This window comes from Myotis brandtii, unplaced genomic scaffold (genome assembly GCF_000412655.1).
Source record: "Myotis brandtii unplaced genomic scaffold, ASM41265v1 scaffold1377, whole genome shotgun sequence".
NCBI classification, from domain to species: Eukaryota; Metazoa; Chordata; class Mammalia; order Chiroptera; family Vespertilionidae; genus Myotis; species Myotis brandtii.
Genome location: NW_005354903.1, coordinates 37941 through 43236, shown reverse-complemented (window position 1 = coordinate 43236; position 5296 = coordinate 37941). Strand labels below are relative to the sequence as shown.

At 48.4% G+C, this 5296-nt stretch overlaps 1 pseudogene; it reads left to right on the top strand.

The window, feature by feature from the left end:
- Positions 1 to 541: 541 nt before the first annotated feature.
- Positions 542 to 5296, top strand: part of LOC102254645 — a 25751-nt pseudogene continuing 20996 nt past the window's right edge.

Here is a 5296-nt window from a genome sequence, read left to right as displayed (position 1 = left end):
ACCTAACTGCCTGTCCCTCTTCTATCTCTTTAAGTAAGATTTAAAATCCTCCCAATAACTTTCTTACTATACTTAGAATTTTCTTTCTTCTTGTTGAATCTTTGAACCCCATGGAACTAATTTTGTGTCTATGAATTATCTAATCAGAATTATGATTTAAAGTTTCCTCACAAATGTAATGCATTATTCACCACATACTGCCAGTTATACAATTCACTAAGGAAGGACACAAATGGGTCAAGAACAGTGGTTCTCAACCTTCCTAATACCACAACCCTTTAATACAGTTCCTCATGTTGTGGTGACCCCCAATTTCATTGTTACAAATTGAACATAATTAAAGTATAGTGATTAATCACAAAAACAATATGTAATTATATATGTGTTTTCCGATGGTCTTAGGCGACCCCTGTGAAAGGGTCGTTTAACCCCCAAAGAGGTCACGACTGACTGGTTGAGAACCACTGGTCTAGAAGAAAGACCTGGATCCTAAGTACAATCTGGTGGAACACAGACCGAGCCAGGTCTGTGCAGGGAGGCCATGTCCACGCTAAAGACCTGCCAGAGCTGGGGCGCCCACCTCCTGCAGGGCAGGTCCCTCAGGCAAGTTGCTGGAAAGCAAGCCATGGAAACCTCCAAGCTCTGCTCCCTTGCTGAAGGCTTCTTGACAGACACGCTCAGCACCTGTAGCAGCCAATCACCATGGGGTGAGGTGGTTCAGGGTAGGACCAGAGCCCAAGATTCCGCCCTTGACTGACAGGAAGGCTCCACCCTATGCCTCGCCCTTTCCGGGTCTTCTGACTGCCCATTGGTGGGCAGGGCCTGGGACCCCAGCACTGATTGGCGGATGACGCGTGACCCGCTCTATTGTCTGGAACCTTGCCCTCCCAAACCTCTCCAACCCCAACGGCCTCACACCTCCTGAAAGCAAGTCAGGGAAGCAAGCCAGGGTAAGCATTGTGGCCTCACAGCCGGGAGACTCACAGGAAAATGGAGAACTTGCAGTGTGAACCCCTTAGCCCGAGACCCTCAAATTCCAGCCCAAGAGACCCTGAATGCCCTCTTCCTGAGAGGCCCCCAATCCTGTCAGCCTCGAGGGACCCCAAGTCCGCTAACCAGGAGGATCTCAAGTGTCCTCGCCCAGATAAACACTAAATCCCCCAATGCTTAGGCCCCAACACACTCCTAAAGCCCCCATTCCCTTCAGCTGAGGGCGTGCCCAGAAATACCAAATTTTCCCCAACTCTGAGACCCTAAATGCCCCAGTCCTGGAAACTCAATGTCCAGAGACCTGAAGCCCCTTTAAGGAGAGACCTTCAGTCTCTCACCCTCAGAAGTCCCAAAGCCTCTCACCCGGGCACCCGAAATTTCCTCAGCCAGTAAGTCCCCAGATCCTGTCCAGCCTGCGAGGTCTCTGCCCCTGGGAGAATGCACCTCTCCCGCCTATATTGTTCCAGAATCGCAGGTGGAATTCCCGAAACCCGGATCTGTCACCAGCAGTCCCCCCCCAAGCCCCAACTGTCAGGGCGCCTCTGACCTCACCCAAGGACCACCAGGCCTCACCCCTCAGGGCCCCTCAGTCACCAGGCCCTGCCCCTCTGGGCCCCTCAGATCCCCAGTTTTACCCCTCTATCAGGCCTCAGGGCCCCTCAGATCCCCACTTGCATTGCCACTCAGGGCTCTTCAGACCCTTGATCTTGCCCCTCAGGGCCCTTCAGATCCCCAGCCTTGCCCCTCAGGGCCCTTCAGACATGCTGACCTCCCCCCATTGGCCCTCAGTGTCCCTCAGGCACTTCAGCATCCCCTTAAGGCCCTTCAGACCCCCCACCCAGCATCACCCCTCAGGGCCCCTCAGACTTGCCCCCACTCCATTGGCCCTCAGGGCCTCACATCCCTTTGGACTGCCTGCCTCTTCATCACCCTTCAGGGCCCTTCAGATCCCCCTCCATCACTCTCAGGGCTCCTCACACCTGCTCCCCCTCCATCAGCCCTAAGAGCCCATAAGATGCCAGCCTCTACTCCCCCTGACTCCTGCATCACCACTCAGAGCCCCCAAGTCCCCAGGGTTCTAGGTGGGTCCAAGCTCAGTGGGGAATGGACACACAGAGTGTATTCAGGGACCAGGTACCACCCGGCAGGGGCCCAGAGAGCCTCTGCCTCTCCTCACAGAGAACCCCCTGCACACAAGGGACGAAAGCCCAGCTCCTAGTTCTCATCTGCATTCCTGAGTTGTTGACAGAATCTGTTCTCTTCTTCAGACCAAAGATACTTTCAAAGACATTTCTGTGTACTTCTCCCAGGAAGAGTGGGCCGAGATGAGAGACTGGGAGAAAGCCCGGTACTGGAATGTGAAGAGAAACTACGAGGTGCTCATCAGCATAGGTGACCACCAGGGCCAGGCAAGGAGGAGCCTGGGGCTCCAGAACCCTAGGTCAGCTCTCAGGAGGCTCTGCCTAAAGTCCCCTTCCGTGGTGGCACCAATGGGGGCTGTGCTCCCTTGTGTTAGTGCAGGGCTGGTACTGCCCATGGAGATCTCCCAGAGCCTTGTTCTAGAGTCTTCCAGCCCATCCCATCCAGTCACACTAGCTCTGTGGTGTTTGTTCCTCCTTCAAACTCTTCACTTTTAGGACAAAGATTGTCTTTCTCTCCAGGTCTCAGAGCCCCTTGTCCAGCTTTCATGAGCCACCACAGGAGTCATCAAACCCCAGGTGGAGGACACTGAGGACTCTGATGAAGAGTGGACTCCGAGACAGCAAGGTGAGTGGGTGGAGGATGCAAGGTATCCTGAAATGGACCTGGATTTACAGGTGGGACTGCATCTCAGAAGTTATCAAGGGAACAGTGTTTGCTTGGTCAGTAAACAAGCAAGGGCAAAACAGTGTGTTATACAGTCAGGGGCTATTCATATAAAGTCATTTTTATTAAACTTTTTTAAAAGAGAGAGAGTAAGGGAGATGAAGAAGGAGAAAGAAACATCGATGAGAGAGAAATTTCAATTTGATGCCTTTTGCCTGGCCCCACACTGGGATCATGCCAGAAACCTAAGCTTCGGTCCTGACCAGGAAACCATTGTTGACCTCCTGGTTCATCGACCACTGAGTGTCACTGGAAAGGCTATTTTTAAATTTTTTTAAGGCATGTTCTCCCTCTGGAAGCTTGCCCAGGCCTTTCCCTTATCCCTGTTCTTCCCCAACAGGTGTGAATCTGCTAAACTCTAATAGAGCCCAGGAGACTTGCACCAGGGAGTAATGGCCAGTGGGAGCTCATTTGGGCTAAAACCCTGAACCTGTCTCCAAGGCCCCTTTTCTCTGATTTTCCAATGAGCCAGAGCAGCCTGACCTAGGCTGATTTATATCCTATAATATTTCTAGAGAACCAAAGCACCCAGCCTAGGATGTCTCCTATTGCTTTTTCTATCCTAAACCCTTTCTTCTTCCACTGTCCCCAGCTTTAATAAACTTACTATAAAAATTAAAGAAATAGTCCTGGCAGGGTGGATTTTTGATTGGAGCAAACTCCTATACAGTAAGAAGGTTTGGGGTTCCATCTCTTGTCAGGAAGTGTACAAGATGCAACTGATCCATGTTTCTCACATCCATGTTTCCCTCTCTTTCCATCCCTCTTCCTTCCTGTCTCACTAAAATCAATAAAAATATATTCTCAGGTGAGAATTAAAAAATAATAATGGTGTGGGGGGAATGGAGGTGGAAGAGCATATAGAGGTGATGAAAAGTTAAATTTAAAAAATAATAAATAAAATCATTATATCTATATAAGACACATTAATAAGCAGTAAGTGTATAAAAATACAAAAGTAAGAAATAACTAATTTAGAATAGTTGTCATCACAAGAGAAGAAGTAATGGCTGGCAGGTGAGCAGTGATGAAAGACCTGGCTGCTCAATGGCCAGCATGAGAACATATGGGAAAAATTCTTAATCATGATAATTAAGGGGGTTGGGTTGTGGGCCAGGGTAGGAATAGTTCATCTTTGTATCAGGTTTTGATATCAGCCATGTAATCATTCTGCCAAGTTACCTGAAAATCTGGTTGGTAAGGTCTGTAGTTTCATTGGTCTCAGGTTGAAACATAGCTGAAATTAATATCTTATCTTTAACTTACCCAAAACTCTGTTTCTGTTGTCAGTGGACCTGAATCCTTGTTCCTAAGACAGTGTGATGCTGATAAAAATCTAACAATTAAGGAAGAGTGGGGACAGTATACTCATATATGTGCAATGGTGGAAAGATAAGGGCCATGTTAAAGAAATAAAATTTCTTTGCAATTACATGAACTTTGTTATATTTTTGTTATGAAAGGTCAATTATTTTGTATTTTTTTTTTACTTTTTATGGCAATTTAATTTTTTTAATCTTTCTGAAGGATATATTCATTACTTTTAGAGAGAATAAAGGAGAGAGAGAGAAAGAGAGAAACATACATGTAAGAGAGGAACATCGATCAGTTGCCTCCTCTATGTGCCCCAACCAAGATCGAACTCAAAAATTTTTGGTGTGCAGAACCAAGATGGTGGCATAGGTAAACACTGGAAATTGCTGCCTCACACAACCACTTCAAAAATACAACTAAAAGACAAAATGGACATCATCCAGAACCACAGGAAGGCTGGCCGAGTGGAAATTCTGCAACTAGAAGGAAAGAGAAAAGCACACTGAGACTCAGAGGAGGTGCGGTGAGGAAGTAAAATGCAGAGGTAAGGAGGCGTACACAGAAAGGGCTGGCAACTGAGGACACGCTGTCTTTTTCAATCGGGAGGGAGACACAAGCTCCCTACTCATCTGAAATCCAGTTCCAGGCGAGTCTCTGGGGACCCACACTCATACGGGGAGAAACTGAAATGTCTGGCATCAGGCAGAACTTGAGGGTGGCTTTCTCTCAGAGGTGCTTGCAGCAATTACTGGGGAACAGTGAGACCCAGGTCCTCTTAGGGCAGGGCTGAGGATCAGTCATAGCTGTTTGTTCCACCCTGTTGATTCCCTGAGACCCCTCCCCACCCAAGCTGTGTGCAGAGGTTTCTGCATGTGAATGCTGTGGCCTTTGCAATCTAAAATTACCTAACAAACTGCAGCTGGGTCAGAGAGACCCAGAACATCCAAAAGAAGGCCCAAGGCCCCACAGCAGCTTGCATTGCTTCACAGCTGGGCCTCATCTGGGCACCTCCAAATTTCAAACAAAGAAGAGGAATGTGCAGATCTCTCTGTAGCTCCTGCTGGGTAGCCTCAGGCAGAGGCTAAATTAGCACCTCCTTAGAGATCCAAGAGCCAGTGTACCCAGT